Raw genomic sequence first — 16132 nt, 5'->3', positions numbered from 1 at the left:
GAACTCCTAAGACTGGGCTTCAGGTTGCTGTATTTATATGTAATAACAGCTGCTTTGGGAAAATCGTGATCAAGGGGAAGTAGGTGTTGGAATTAGAATATGATGGGCCTGTATATCTGTATATTCCATAGCTGTGTTGCCTGGTTTATAAATGGCCTGAAGATAATGTGCTGGGTTGTCCATGTTCTCCACTTGTAGCCTCAGAATGAGCTGTTATTTAAAAATGAAGTCTTTGGGGCCAGCATGTGGCGTAACAGGTTAAGCCACTGCCCGCGACATCGACATCCCATATAAACGCCAGTGGGAGTCCCAGCTGCTCTGCTTCTGATCGAACTCCCTGCTAATGTGCCTGGGAAATCAGCAGATGATGGCCTGAGTGCTTGGGCCCCTGCCAGCTGCTTAGGAAACCTGAACATTATTCTGGGCTCCTGGCTTCGATTTGGCCCGACCCCAGTTGTTGTAGCCATTTGGGGAGTGAGCCAGCAGATGGAAGGTCTCTCCCTCTCTCTGCATAACTGTGCCTTTCAAATAAATGAAATAAATCTTAAAAAAAAATAGGAAAGTTGACTTTGACCTGTAACCCAACCCCCAAGAATGGTGCTTCCGATGTGCTTGACTTGGCATCCAACCCTTCCAAGTCTTCTTTAAGAAGAAAAAACCTTTACTCATATAATTAGCTAAATCAAGTGAGATAATACTGGGTTAGGATGGGCCCTAAATGCTCCGAGTGGTGTTCCTGCAAGAAGACCAAGTAAAGACGCACGGGGGGTGGGGGGTCACGTGGCCGTGGAGGCAGAGACTGGAGTGATGCAGCTGCGAGCGAGATTCGTGGGAGCCAGCAGAATCGAGGCAGAGGCAAGGCAGGATCCTCCCCTGGAGCGTGCAGAGGAATCACGCATTGGCCACCACCTTGATTCTGAACTTTCGGTCCCAGGACTGTGGTTTTAGCCACCCGGTTTGCAGGTATCTGCCAGGGCAGCTCCAGGAAGCTGGGAGAGGAAGACGCACCTGCGTCCTGTGATGGCTCTGGCTCAGTGCTTCCTGCCAGTTGGAGAGTTGTCTCTGCTGGTTTGCTGACTCATTCCGGTCCATCAGCCACACCGGGACCTCTGCACTATGCTGTGTTTCATTCATTTATTTATTTATTTTTTTGATAGGCAGAGTGGACAGTGAGAGAGACAGACAGAGAGAAAGGTCTTCCTTTGCTGTTGGTTCACCCTCCAACGGCCGCCACAGCCGGCACGCTGCGGCCGGCGCACCACGCTGATCTGATGGCAGGAGCCAGGTGCTTCTCCTGGTCTCCCATGTGGGTGCAGGGCCCAAGCACTTGGGCCATCCTCCACTGCACTCCTGGGCCACAGCAGAGAGCTGGCCTGGAAGAGGGGCAACCGGGACAGAATCCGGCGCCCCGACCGGGACTAGAACCCGGTGTGCCAGCGCCGCAAGGCGGAGGATTATCCTAGTGAGCCGCGGTGCCGGCGTGTGTTTCATTCATTAAACCTGTGCCCTGATGTTTTGCTCGGGTAGGTGTTGAGCAAACCTGCGCTGGATGAATGGATGCATGGATGAAGAAGTGAACGGGCAGAGCCGCGGTGAGGGCCATGCAGGGCGACACTTTGCAGTCGCATCAGCATTTGGCCCAGACATGCGAAGTGAAAGGTCCAGACCTGGGACTGCGCAGCGTCCTGGGCCCCTCTGCCTGGAGGGGAGCCCCAGTGAGCCCGAGCTTGAGGCTTTGCTTCTGCAGACTGGCAGCAGAGAGCCCTGCCTTCCTTCACCTGAAACAGCGGTTGCCCTTTGAGGCATGAAGCCCACCAGCGAGAGAGGCAGGACCCTCACGGTGGGGGGCGAGGAGGGGCGTTGTCTGCAGCCCCCGCTGCCCCCTCGCTCGTGGCCAGGCCTCCGCCTTTACTCTGTTCAGGAGTCTTTGATCTCATCCGCCTGTCCAACAGACGCACGTTAGTCGATAATTCCGGGAGACATCAAAACCCCAGCACCAGCCCCCGCTCCCCTCCCTGTAGGCTCCACAAGCTGCAGGCCATGCTAATGGGCCCCGGGCTGGGCTGCACTGGTCCCTGGGGCTCAGGGTGCTGCCGCCCCTGCTTCCCGGAACCCCAGCTGAGCCTGCACCACGGTGAATGTATGATTGGGCCGAAGGCCCCCGGTGGAAAGCTCTCCCGCGCCGTGACTTGACTGAGCTGAGGCCACTGTCTTCTGTCCGGCTGTTCTTTCCAAGAAACACAGACTCAGGCGCCAGAAAATGTGGCGTTTTCGGCTTCTTGGACCCTCAGTGGCCATGAGCAAGGCACAGGCATTGTCCAAGCCGCAGACGCTGCAGCTGGGGACGGGAGAGTTTGAGACTCCCAGGAGCAATCAGTTGGGAGCACGCTTCAGAAACGGGGAAGTGCTACAGAAATAGAAGCAATTATTCCCATTATTCTCTGACGTGAAGCTCATGTAAAAGAAGAAAAAAACAGTAAAAACAGTCGCTGCTCCTGTGACAAACATAAGCCAGACCTTTGTGACGTTTTTAAGTGGTGGAGTCATGCAGACAACTCGGATCCATTATAGGGGATGTAGAAAATCCAAATAAGCAAATGCTAATATGCATGACTTTTTTAGTCACTTCATTGACACCTGGCTGTTTATCCTTAAAGAAGGTTTGCACAAATTTGTTAAAAAATGCAAAAATACAAAGAGAATACCGGCCATACCTTTGGGTGCCTTGCTCTTTAATTTAAAAATATCACACAGAACTTTGCAAATTAGTAACTGTTTTACCTTTTTTTTTTTCCTCTGTGGCTTCTTTGTGTTTTGTTTTCTGGCCATGAACAGCTTGGACAAAGTTTATTTAGCCAATCCCTTGGAACCGGACACTTAGGTTGCTTTCCATTTTTCACTGTGGCAAATATCACTCTGATGGATTTCTTCTCGCCCAAATCTCTGCACACTTTCATTTTGTTTCTGTAGGATAAATTCCCAGAAGCAGAACTGCTGGGTCAAAGAGTAAAAATGCACATTCTTTAAAGCTTTTGATAGTCAGATAAAACTAGAAAGTCACCCTCTAAAGGATTATACCAATTTATACTCCTACCAGGACACCCGGGGGTGTCCTGGGTGTGCAGTCTCGCCAGCACCCAGCATTGTCTCTGGGTGATTTAAAATGCCTGGAGAAAGGAGTGATAATGGCTTCTAAACAGTGCTGGCTAAAACACGGGTGCTGCATATTGGGTTTCAGCTTGATAAATACTTTCTTATAAGGTCATAAATATTGGTGGTACCAAAGGTTAATGTAGTGTGCAGTGCTGTAAAATTCAGCAGGCATCCTGATAGATCATGATGATGCATGGGGACCTTTCACTATGAAGTGTGATGACTTACAAAGTCTGTTTCGAAGTGGCCACTAACTCAACAAGTGCATAAACGTGTCGGCGCCATTGTTTGGACGAATGTAATTTATTAGGCGAGCACCTTGCCTTCCGTTGCATGCCAGAAACGAGAAGAAGAAAAGAGCAGAGAGAGGAAGAAAAGATCATCCGTGGACCTGACGATGCTTTTCATCCCTTTTGACCCGCTACGCATACTTAAAAGACCAACAAAATTTATGGAAGAAAAAACAAAGCAAATAATCCTTCAGAATAGCAGTGAACTTAGCACGTGGCTGGCAGTGTTGGAATCAAGGCAGGTGTGACAAACAGCTACACCCTTACCAAGGCCGTGCTTTGAGAAATTAGACTTTGCAATTCTCATGTGTGTGTTTTGAAGTTTCCTGTTCGGGTGCCTTGCTCCTTCTGGTTTCTGTTGTGCAGGTCTGGAAGCAGGTGTCATAGTCCGCGCTGTTGTTCTTGTATGGGTGTGAATGCAGCTGAAAGCTGCTCCCATGATTAATGAACGTGAAGGTTGTGTGTATTTTAAAGTGGGAGAGTCATCTGTCCAGGGGGGAGATGAGGCGCTGTGAGACACACCAGCCACGCACCCCTCTGGGCTTCCTCCCTTAGCGATGGAGTGGATTCCAGGCTACATGGCCACACTTTGCTCTCCTGTCTCGGGTTGCCCATCTTCACTGTTTCGGGTTGCTGTGGCAGAGGTGGGCAACATTTTTCCTGCCAAGGGCCTTTTGGATATGTATGACATCATTAGTGGCCCATCCCGAAGTGTCAGGTTAACAGCCTGCGTCGATTGAACTTTGAATCCTGCCTGCAGCTGCCTTAGCAGTGCCAACCTACATGATTTTGCAGGCCTGATGTGGTCAGTGGACCAGACCTTCCCACCCCTGCATGAGAGAATCCACTTCAGAACAGAAGCAGTTGAGCAGTTTGTTCTGTGCATTGTAAAATATTCTGAACCAAAGCAAGACGTTGTGCACCTCATTATCCACCCCACTCACCCCCGCCATGTCTCTGTGTATCTGTGTGTTGTTCTCTTTTTTTAAGATTTTTTTTTTTATTTCTTTGAAAGAGTTAGAGGGAGATAGATACAGGGAGGGACGGAAGGAGGGGAAGGAGAGAGAGAGAAACAGGCAGGCAGGCAGGCAGGCAGACATGGAGAGAGAAAGAGAGAAAGATCCAAATGGCCACAATGGCCAGGCTTCTGACAAGCAGCCAAAGCCGAGTCTCCTAGGTGGGTGCAAGGGCCCAAGCACTCGGGCCATCTTCCGCTGTTTCACCAGGCACATTAGCAGGGAGCTGCATTAAAAGTGGAGCAGCCAGGTCTCAAACTGGTGCTCATATCGGATACCTGTGTCGCAGGTGGCACCTTGATTCTTGATTCACTATACCACAACACTGGCCCCTGATATATATATATATATATATATATGTGTGTGTGTGTGTGTGTGTGTGTGTGTGTGTTTTAAGATTTATTTATTTATTTGAAAGCCAGAGTTACAGAGGGGCAGAGGCAGAGGGAGGGAGGGAGAGAGAGAGAGAGAGAGGCCCTCCATCCGCTGGTTCACTCCCAAGATGGCCACAACAGCTGGAGCTGCGCCAATCCAAAGCCAAGAGCCAGGGGCTTCTTCCGAGACTCCCACGGGGGTGCAGGGGCCCAAGGACTTGGGCCATCTTCTACTGCTTTCCCAGGCTGAGCAGAGAGCTGAATCAGAAGTGGAGCAGCCAGGACTTGAACTGGCGCCCATATGGGATGCTGGTATTGCAGGTGGCGGCTTTACCCTCTAAGCCACAGTGCCGGCCTCTGTGTTTATTCTTAAAACAACTTTTTGAATTCGGTGCTGAACACTGGTAATATAGAAGTGAATTGAACGTATTTATGCTCTCAAAGAACCCGTCACAGTCCAGCGGTACAGAGCAAGCGTAGTGACAAATGCAGTTGCAGGGATGAGCTGTGGGGACTCCAACAAGCAAGGCCCCAGTGTCTTCTCTCCAGCCAGTTTGTTTCTGTCCATTCGCTCTTCCTTCACTTGATGCATCACCTGGAGATGGTACAGCTTGGCTCTCTGTTTTCTTCTACACTTGACAGCACTGTACACAGCTCTGCCGTGAGCCACTGACAGCAGAGAGGACATCAGAGGCAGAGTGGCACTGTCACAGCGCCCCCGAAGTGAGGGACCCACTGCAGTATTTGTTATTAGGAACCTACATCTCGGGGCTCGGAAATAATGTTGGACACAGCCAAGGGAGAGCCGCATCCCAGCCGTGCATTTTAGGGGCCTGAAAGTGCTTCAGAGTCATCGGCAGCTGGATGGTGATGGGGAGAATCCCACAGGAGAGGGGCTGTGTGATGTTGGGTGGACAGGGAGGAGTCTCCTAGGCTCATGGCTAAGGACGACAAGGATGCGAAGTGGCAAACAGTGGGAGGAGGCTGTGCTGGGGGCATCAGCCAGCATCTGCCCCTGAATTGAGCCGGGGAAGACCTGGTGGGGGGAACAGAACACCCAATGCCTGAGTGTCTGCCCGCTGGGAGCAGTCCTGTGGTGGCTGTGGAAGGCCTCAGGGGTGTCAGGAAGCAGAGGTATTGGAGATCCTTGCGAGGGTGGGGTCTTGCTGGCCAGGCTGGGCAGTTAGATGTAGATACAAGAGCGAGAGAAATCGACAGGAAACTTGGGAGGCAGTTGGAATACACTTCTCTAGGGTGGGCTCCTTGCCTGTCTCTGCCTGACGGGGCCAGGGAAGACCCTCAAGTGCCAGGGAAAGCAAGTGGTTTTGGGGAGTCCCTTGCCCATGAAGGTTAATTTGGCAATGCAGAGAGCTGCTCCCAGGCCAGCGGAATGGCTCATGCGATGCCCAGAGGGGGGACTTTATGATCTGAGAGCCCTGGGGATGTCTGCAGCAGCCGAGCCATGTTGTCCCATTGAATGTCTCTTCCATTTTTAATGAGGAGCCTGGGGGCACTGTCTAAATAAAACGGCCGAATTATTAAATTATCACTCTACAGGGCATCTTATATTAGTCCTAATTAAATGATGCTTTTCATGTTAACAAACAGTGCTCAGAAAGGATTCCCATTTTTAATTCCAACTTAATAGGAGTGGGAAGCCTTAGAAATTTCTAGAATGCACGCTAGAATCTGCTGATAGTGCATTTCCGGGCACTGTCCTGAAGTTTTAAATTCCTAGAAATCACAGTGACTATCCCCTTCATCCAAACTCAGGAATATTTCGGTGATTTTTATTCCAAACAATGCATGCTTCCCAGACTTCTGCCGCTAGCCACCATGGAGAAACAGGATCTGGGGCTCTGTGACTGCCTTACACAGCTGAAATCATGTCAACCTAAAAAATGATGCTGTCTGATACTGGGCAACAGGAAGCAAGGAGAGAAGGGAAATGAAGGAGATGGAGGTCACAGCGCCCCAGCTCGCCGCCTGCAGAGGGTTTGCCGCACGCAGGGCAAGGGGCAGGGACCCAGGGGAGGAACATTGGAGGGTCCCTTGCCAGGTGCCCACTGGATGTTGGGACACAAAGGAGGGACGGCGCCAGAGAAGATCACTACCCTGCCGAGCCGGCACAGCTTGGAGGCAGATGGTCAATAAGTAAATAAAAGGGAGTGACTTGAGAACATGGGAAATGCTACAGAGGATCTGAAAAGTGCCAGAAGAAGCAGCTTGCAAAGGAGTCGGATGACTCAGGGGAGCGAGGTGCGGGAAGCCGTGTGCATGGAGTAGCAAGTGCCGCTTAGGCGCCTCTGCTGTCTCATCTGTGTCCAGTGGTGTTCCACTGTCAGCTCGAAATAGGACCTGGTGGGGTGCGTACACCCCTGGGGTTGGTGGGGCTATTTATTTGTGGTGTTTTTTTTTTTTTTGGTAAGAGTTATTTATTTATTTGAAAGGCAAGATTACAGAGAGGCAGAGGCAGAGAGAGAAGTCTTCTATCCACTGGTTCACTCCCCAAATGGCCACAACGGCCAGAGGTGGGCCAATCCGAAGCCATGGGTTGGAACTTCTTCCGGGTCTCCCACACGGGTGCAGGAGCCCAAGGACTTGGATGATCTCCTACTGCTTTTCCATGTACCTCAGTAGGGAGCTGGATTGAAAGTGGAGCAGCCAGGACTCGAACCAGCACCCATATTGGATGTCGCACTGCGAGTGGCAGCCTTCCTGGACTCACCACAGCCCTGGCCCCTATTTCTTTGTTTTTGTTTTTGGACTCTGGGATAGTGTGGTCAGGAAGGATCATGTTGTGATGGTCATTCATTGCCAAACCCTAGGGCAAATCAGGAGAGCAGGACGCTTGGTCCAAGCCCTCCCTGCATCCATCCTCGCTCGGTTCAGATCCCTGCATGAGCTGTTCGCCCCACCTGTGTGTCTTCCACTGTAGCCAGCTTGCCTCGCACTTCTTATTCCAACGTCAGCCCAGTACAGAATCGCGTTATACAGCTGGACCTTGACCCTTTGATTTTGTTTCTCGACTCTCTCCTCCAAGTCTGTACCTCCTTTTTCCACGATGGAATTTCACTACTTACTCCCCGAAGTGCTGCTTTGTGTTCGTGTGTGGGAGGGTTTCTGTCAGCAGCAGGAAGTCCCTTATGTAATTCTCAGAATCTCTGTGTCCTTCTAAGTCAGAGGAGACCTAAGAGCAAGGCCAGGATCCTCATTTCGCATTGAGAGATGTAGGACGTCAGCCTGGGCAGTGGGAGGGCTCTGGAAGGCCGTTTCTGGACGTGTCTTCCCAAGTCCCAGCTGTCGTGGGTGAACTTGCTGGCCCAGTCGGATGGAATGGCTGAGTGGACCAAAAGTCGATGCTCATTGACAGTGATGTTTTCTGTGGCAAAATCTGAGCTGAGCCCAGACGGGGCTGCAGGGCACAGAACCGAGATCCACGCGTCGTGACCTTCTGTGATTTATCTCTTAGGCATCCCCAAGGCGCCACCCTTTCTGTTTTCCTTCTTTGCATGCCCTGTTTTCCCCTCCTGAACCTCCTTGACATATCCCCCTCTCATCTCACAAAGCAAATAAGACATTCTGGGAGGAACCGGTTACGTGGTTTCTTCTCTCTGCTCCATTGCTTTGCTTCTGGAATTTTCCAATGTCCACTATCTATGAAGAGCAGCAGAAATCACCCCAAACCTCCCACAGCAATTTTGAAGGACAACAAGACATGCAGGACTCCAGGGTACTCAGGGATGTTGGCGTGTGCTCCCAAGAGAAGGAGGGAGCAGACAGCAGACTTCACTGGGAGATGTGGAACTCCCAGGGGCCAGTACACCTGGGGGATGCACAACTCGTTTAGAAGAAACTCCTCGGTGCTGTCTCACAATGGCCAGCTCCCTGTGGGTTGTTCCTGGGAGGTGGAGTTGACCAGTCCAGCCCACACACGTGGCCATTCCCAATCCAAACTTGGTAAGTTCAGCCAAGGAGGACGTTTCTGGAGCCAAGAAGAGACCCGGCTTATAGTAGAGACGGAAGTCCATTCTCAGCTGGGTCTGGACTCTCGGCCTGGGAGGTGTTTTTGAAGAGTCTGCTTCTGCCCAGAAGCCCTCAGTACCAGGCTCAGTGTGAGGCATAGGGGAAAAAGAACCAGGAAGGCCCGGGTCCTCTGCTCTCAGAGCTACCCAGGTGGGAGGCTGACAGCACCGGCTCCAGGCTCATTTTGGCAGGATGTGGTCCAGGACAGAGCCGGGAGCAGCAAGGGTGACCACAGAGAATCTCACACGTGCGCAGTCAGCCCAGAAAGAGGCCACTGTCAGCTCCTGACTGCATGCTTTCCAGACAGCATTTTTATCCTCGTGGCAATTCTGTAGTTGACGTACCCATCTGAGCACAGAGAGATGAGCCAGCACAGTCAAGGTTGCACAGCTTGTGGTAGAGAACCACCCTGACGAAGAAAACCCAAGTCTTGAGTTCAGCCGTGGCTGCTTAGTGTAAACCGGGTGAGCCTCTGTGGGGTCTCAGTTTTCTCATCAGAAATATGGGGCGTGGCTTGCGGGGCATCTCTGATGGTGACGTCACTGTGAACGTCCCTGAATCCAGATGAGTGATTCAGGCACCTTTTGTCTCTACCCCTTTTTTAAAAAAAGAAAGCACCCAACACTTGCTTTCTTCATGGGTGCTGAGTGCTCTGACTTTGTTCCTCTTTCTTGTACACACCCCAGTGCATGACATCAGACCTGCAACTGTGGCCACATCTAACCACATTCTAACCAAGCAAGCTTATTCGTTCAGACAATTAAGAAAGTAGAGGTGGAAAATACTTGGTTATTAGGGAGTAGGGCATAACATAAATCCAAGGTGTTGGCACAATTAGCACTTGCAGTAATAAAAGTCAAGTAGAACTCCAAGGAAATGAACGTTGCGTGTATTATTTAGCATTTACGTAGTACTGTGCATTTATGAAATGCCTGATGATCTTTTTCAGCCATTTCTTTGAGTGTAACTCTGATAAAGGCCATTTGCTAGTCTTGGGGGTAGTATAAGGGGGAGTGATAGGAGCCTATTAAGTTATTATTCAAATAACATCCTGTTTTCTTGCTGTCAGCTCAGATGTCAGAAGGGAATCGCCTAGAAATCCTGCTTAAACGTTGTCACTTCCTGACCTGTTTGTTAAGTGACTGCCTCGCTCCCACCAGAATAAAAGCCAGAATCCTGTAAGCACAGCTTCTAGATCCTAGAACATGAAAAAAACATTTGTGGAGGAGCTGGGGGGATTTTGAATAAAATCTATCATTTTGTTATCAGTGATACACCAGTGTTAAAGTCTTAGTTTTGAAAAGTACTTATTATTAGGGAAGATGCCAGTGCTGGGCAGGGGAGGGGATATAGGGTGAAGATTTACCTCTATAAATCTAAGATTATTTCACAGAGAGTTTGAAAGAAGTTCCTTCAGCGGCCAACAGAGACGTGTCTCGTACCCACTTTCTGGTCCATTCCCTTACGTCGCCTCCTCTCTGGTTTCAGCTGGTATACCCTGCACCAGCCCCTTTGACTGTCATGTTCGCACCCCAGGACATTTGCACTGGCTGTCTCTGCGTCTGAGCCCACTCTGCCTTGTCCAGTTTGGACACCTTCTCAAAAACGACTGAAGATCCCCACCCAGCCCGGCAGCCCCAGGACCCCGTCCTCCCCCTCCCCAGTGTTTCGTCTCCGCATCCTCCACCGTGTTCATGTTCATTGTGCTGTCACTTACGGTTCCTCCCTCACTGGAGGTTGAAGTTCCTTGAGAGGAAGGACTTTTGCCTGCTCTTTCCACTCTGCACTTCCGCACCAATGGTCGGACCCAGCACGCATTTCGTGCCTAAGGAGTATCTGCTGAACGTAAATTCTGAACGGGGTGTTGTCCTGGGCACTTTGGCTGAGCTAGGCTGTGTGGGATCCTCTCGGCTGTCTGACATCTGAGTGTTGGTACTGCCGCTGATGCACCTCTGAGAGGTTCAAGTCCTGCCTGACGTCATCTTCACAGGTCAGGATCGAAACCTGCTCCTCCAGGTGCTGGCCCGATGCTGTTTGTTTGGTAGCCCGTCTCTGCCACATTTGCATCCATGTCGTCCTCCTGGTAAACCAGGGGTTGTGAGGACTAGAAGGGGCATGGCTCACCCAGACACTGGCCATGTGACTCAGCCTCTTTCTCACACGGAGACACCATTGAGATAAAGATAGAGAACTTATTGTCTTCCCTGGTGTTCTTGATAACTCTGGAATACTCTTGAGTTTTTCATGAAAAATCCAAAATCAAACTCTGACCTTGAATTTCCTCACCATGGACCTGTTGTTGTTTTTGGCTTCAACTATCTGTTACGATTTTCATTGCCATGAAGGCTGTGTGACATTAGGGGGAAGCCGCTGGCTTCGAGCCCCCAGACCTTGGTCCTAGGACCTCCCCCCACTCCTGTGTGGACCCCTTCCTGAACTCACTGTTCCTCATCTATAAATTGTGCATTGTTTTAGCACCAAATTAGAAATATCCTGAGGATGAGGCCGGCGCCGCGGCTCACTAGGCTAATCCTCCGCCTTGCGGCGCCGGCACACCGGGTTCTAGCCCCGGTTGGGGTGCCGGATTCTGTCCCGGTTGCCCCTCTCCCAGGCCAGCCCTCTGCTGTGGCCCGGGAGTGCAGTGGAGGATGGCCCAGGTGCTTGGGCCCTGCACCCCATGGGAGACCAGGAGAAGCACCTGGCTCCTGCCATCAGATCAGCGCGGTGCGCCGGCCGCAGCGCACCAGCCGCGGCGGCCATTGGAGGGTGAACCAACGGCAAAAGGAAGACCTTTCTCTCTGTCTCTCTCTCTCTCACTGTCCACTCTGCCTGTCAAAAAAAAAAAAAAAAAGAAATATCCTGAGGATGAGCAATGGAACCAATGTACTTTGTGTTGTGCTGTGATTAGTGTCTGAGTGTCATTGTTTAAATGAAGGAGTTGAAAGGGAAATTAAGGTTGTGGTTGTCATTTTCTGGAAAATTCTTTCAAGTCACAAATTCAATGTAGCATCCATCAACTCTTCCCATAATTTCAAAGGATTTCTCCCAGATGCCTCTGTTAATGTCATTGTCATCATAATGACCATCATCAAACACCTGTCAGTTATGTCGATTATTGAGCAATTATTAGGCACCAGACTTGATGCAACATTCATTTTTTCAAAAGATTTTTTTATTTATTTATTTAAAAGGAAGGCTAACAGAGATGGAGGGAGGAAGGAGGGGGAGAGAGAAAGAGATCGGTCTTACCTCTGCTGGTTCAGTCTCCAAATGGCTGCAGTGGCCAGGGCTGGTTCAGCCCACAGCCAGGAGCCAGTAATTCCCTCCTGGTGTCCTGCATGTGTGGCAGGGGCCCAAACACTTGGGCCGTCTTCTCTGCCTTTGCAGGTACGTTAGCAGGGGGCTGGATTGGAAGCAGAACGACCAGGACTTGAACTCACTCTAATAGGGATGCCCATCTCACAAGTAGCGCTTTACTTCATTGTGCCAAAAATGCCAGCTCCTTGATTCTGTTGATTTGGCCTTCAAAATTTTATCTTTTTTTTTCCTGTGAATCGACCACGTATTGAAAGCCCACTTTGTACATGATGGAACTGATGTCACATGGGGCTGGGTCTGAGGTCCAGGTGTTTCCCTTGCTGGAGTTGAGGCCTACATACGTGGCACTGCCTTATTGCCCAGGAGAATTACAAAAGCCAGCGGTAAGAGGACCAGGATGTGCCTGCTGTAGCGACTTTCTCTTAACCTTCGTCAGTGTTTTCAGCACTTGTGGCTCAGTAGCCACCGTGTTGGAATTTCCTGATAGAGCTGTTACACACGCATGGTGTGGTGTGTGCTGGTCGCTGTGTAACAGCCAGCCTGGGGCATTTGGTTGTGGGGGAATCAGGGGTTGTGGGGAGCAGCTCGGACTAGACTGTTACTGGAATTAAGACTTATTCTATGCATCTGCTCTCCCACAATATGGCGCTGGGAGAGAAGAAAACAGCTTCTACACAGCTGCCTCCAGTTCAACCAATAAACTGTAGGACTTGCTCCTGATTGGAGAGCAGCGTACTCGGCGTGTGGGCAGCCGAGTTGGGATTGGCAGAGGAGGACTATAAAGGAGGAGAGAGACGGCATGCACCAGGAACATCTAAGGGGAACATCTAAGGGAACACCTGTGCAGCCCCCGAGAGAGCCGGCCGGCGGTGTGCCGCTCCCCTGCGGAAGTGGGGAAAGCGGCCAGGGGGAACCGCCCTTCCACGGAGGTGGAAGGGACAGTAGCCAACCCGGGAAGAACCAGCAGCAAACCCGGGGAGGGCCGAGCAGACGAAAGAACAGCGCAGGGTCCTGTGTCGTTCCCCCACGAAGACGGGGAGCGACATAATGGTGCCGTGACTCGGATGTGAAGCCTAGGCAGGGCTTAGTGTCGTTCCTCCACGAAGAGGGGGAGCGACAGGGGTCAGGTGTCTGCTCAGAAGGATTTTCCAGTTTCAAGGGTGTGAATTCTCCCACCACGTCCAACTGCCAGCTTCATCGCTGAGCGTGGAGTTAGGAGAACTTATGCAAGGTCCCCTGTCCACGCACCTGACCCCCTTCCACCAGCAGGTAGGAACCTCAAGGGCCCAGGCCTAGCTGATAGTACAGCGCAGTAAAAGAATTTGCAAGTGATCAGTTTTGAATCTAATACTTTTTCTATACATTCATGGTGCATTTTCATAATTTAATTTTATTACAGGCCGTGTTTAGCAACAGGCACGCAGAGTTCCCGACTAGTTAAACAATTGGCTCCCACAAACCAGGAGGGCAGGTTCCAGGACTTCATCAGCCACCATCAGCACTGAAAATACTAGAATCCCGGACTCTGCGGGTCTCAGAAGTGCCCGGGTGAGCGGCCTCGGGCTGCATTACTGCCCCCGTAGAGGCCTTGTGCAGACCGCATTTGGAATGCGTTTCTGAGAATGGCACAGCGCAGGATGCGCGTCTGAGAGATGTCCACGGGCTTCCTGTTCCTAGCACATGCTTGCAGGCAGCTATGCTAAGTGAGCGCTGCTGCTGCTCCTCTTAGAAGAGATCCTTCCTTCCTCTTTAAAAATGGAGACAAAATATTCCGCAGCTTTAGTTTACCCTTCAGTGAAGAGGGGCTGCTGTCTGCAGTCATCCTATTTCCCTATAGCCGGCACAGGGAAATAGTTCAGAGGCCTTTCCTGGAAGGTTTAGGCAAAGATAACAAAATGTCTGGGAGAGCTGCAGGGCAGGACTGAATGGAAAAGTAGGCTTGTAATCTCAAATTCAATATAAGAGATCGAAAGCATCCCATCATCAGAGTCAGCAGTGAGCCTCGCCGTCAGAATGTCCCATCTGCCAAGGAACTCAGCTTTGTGATTGTTTTATGATATATACATTATACATCTCTCCCTGCCCCCTCTCCCTCCGCGCACTCCTCCTGGAAACCAAGCACCTCGGAGGTCCATTAGGCAGTCTTGCCTGCCTTCAATCACAGGAACTGTTTGAAACCTCACCTGCCTCCACCCCCAACTCCCACCAGCTTAAAAATGCAAGTCTTTTTTTTCTCTCTTGGGTGGAGGTTTTAGTTCTGGGGAAAGAAACCCCCTCTACCCAAATGAAGGGAGGGCCAGAGGCTGGAGCAAAACCTGCTACACAAGAGCCCTTGCCAGGCTGGGATTGGCCTTCCGCACAACGGCTGTGCTCTTCAAGGTGGGTCTGGAGGGTAGAGAATGGAGTCCATGACTAATGGATACCGCGTGCTCACGCAGCACTAGCCGCCACGCTAAGCACTCCGCATACATTGTGCTTTTAATCCTGCCTGTCTTTTGTTTTTAGTCTCATTGGAGGTAGTCAGTCGATATCCTTTGAATGAATGAATTCACAAATCTGCATCTTCAAGCTGCGAGGTGGAAGGCATGTCCAAGGTCAAATAGCTGGGAACCAGAGGGCCCACTCCCACTTGGTTTCTCAGTCCAGGCGCCGGGCACGTGAACTCACACTGTTGTCTCCCTCGGGTAAAAGGCAGTGACAGCAAAGTGGCTATAGCACCAGTTATCCATGAGGATTATTCAAAAGCTTCCGCTTGGGTCCATAATATTATGTAGTTCTGGGGTGGGGCCCAGAAGTTTTCATGTTCAACAGGGGACTTAGAGGTGAGGTTGTAACTCTGTGTTCACCTGCAAGGCAAGCCTGTCTGCATTTCAGGCCACAGAACCACATCTTGGTAAAGGTGGCCAGATCCTTGCCCCCCACCCCCGAACTGAGGGTAGACCAAACTCAGTGTCTGTACTGATGCAAGTTGCAGTAAATAACCCCGCAAACATGACGTAGTGAGGAAGCCGACAAAAATCGGGCTTGACTTGAAGTCTCCTAAATGGAAGGACCCCGTTAACTAAAAATCTTAGAGTTGTCACATGGATTTTCATATTGTCATCCTGTTGTGATCGAATCTTGCTCTAAAAAGATTTTTATTTGAAAGGAAGAGAGACAGGTGCTCCCGTCCTCTGGTTCATTCCCCAGATGAAAGGTTCACATTGGGCTGGACTGCACTTGGGAGCCAGGAGTTCGATCAGAACTTCCATGTGGGTGTCGGGAACCCGGCTGCTTGCGCTGTCACCGCCAGCCTCCCAGGGCGTGCATTAGCAAGAGCCAGAGGTGGGTCTTGAACCCAGGTACTTGGATATGGGATGGAGTGTACTGACTGACCCTTGAACCACTAGGTTCAATGTCCATCCCTAAGTCTTGCCTTTATGTGGCTTTCCTAGAAAAATGGAAACACGGACTGCAGATGTTCAAGAACTTGAAATGGCCAGAGCGCTTTTGGGAGCGTTTTCTCATTTGTGTATCTGTGGTTCAAGAGGGGCAGGTGTTGTCATTCCTGTCTCCAAAGTGGGGAAACAGAGCCTCATGTCCGCTGACCAAAGCACGTCACCTTAGCCTCACTGTCTTCTCAGAGCGCCTTGAGTTCCATAATGTGGTAGGAGGTGACCTTCTTCTTTTGAAGAGTTAGGTGATGGGCGTATTGGAAGGTTTCTTGTGGACTCTTCTATTACATGGCTACCGAATAATCCTTTCTCCAAGACGTTTCCATCCAACTGTAGTTTTTATCCAGAGGTCCTTCGATCAGAAAACTCACACATTGTCTTGCACTGTGTGAGGGTTTATCAGCTTTTTCCCTCCTAGAACTGAGAGTGTCCCAAGACCTCGGAATGTCGTCTTCTTCCTCCTTTATCTTTCAGTCCTTGCAATGTTCTTTATGGAAGCAGGAGGTCTTCAAATGGTAGCT

The 16132-nt window shown here is 50.7% G+C and overlaps 1 protein-coding gene and 1 long non-coding RNA gene across 50 annotated transcripts in view; one reads left to right on the top strand and one right to left on the bottom strand.

Moving 5' to 3' along the window:
* The window catches only part of LOC149120636 (uncharacterized), a 1089735-nt gene extending 1078040 nt beyond the window's left edge, over positions 1-11695 (bottom strand). Inside the window, exon 1 of the long non-coding RNA XR_016225951.1 lies at positions 11650-11695. This is a non-coding gene — a long non-coding RNA (uncharacterized LOC149120636). The remainder of the gene's footprint in view (positions 1-11649) is intronic.
* The window catches only part of RBFOX1 (RNA binding fox-1 homolog 1), a 1595659-nt gene that overhangs the window by 1424935 nt on the left and 154592 nt on the right, over positions 1-16132 (top strand). The gene's annotated exons all lie outside the window — the stretch shown is intronic.

This window comes from Oryctolagus cuniculus, chromosome 19 (assembly GCF_051225735.1).
Source record: "Oryctolagus cuniculus isolate XC-2025 breed Fujian yellow rabbit chromosome 19, ASM5122573v1, whole genome shotgun sequence".
Lineage (NCBI taxonomy): Eukaryota > Metazoa > Chordata > Mammalia > Lagomorpha > Leporidae > Oryctolagus > Oryctolagus cuniculus.
This window is presented reverse-complemented; position numbering and strand designations above follow the sequence as displayed.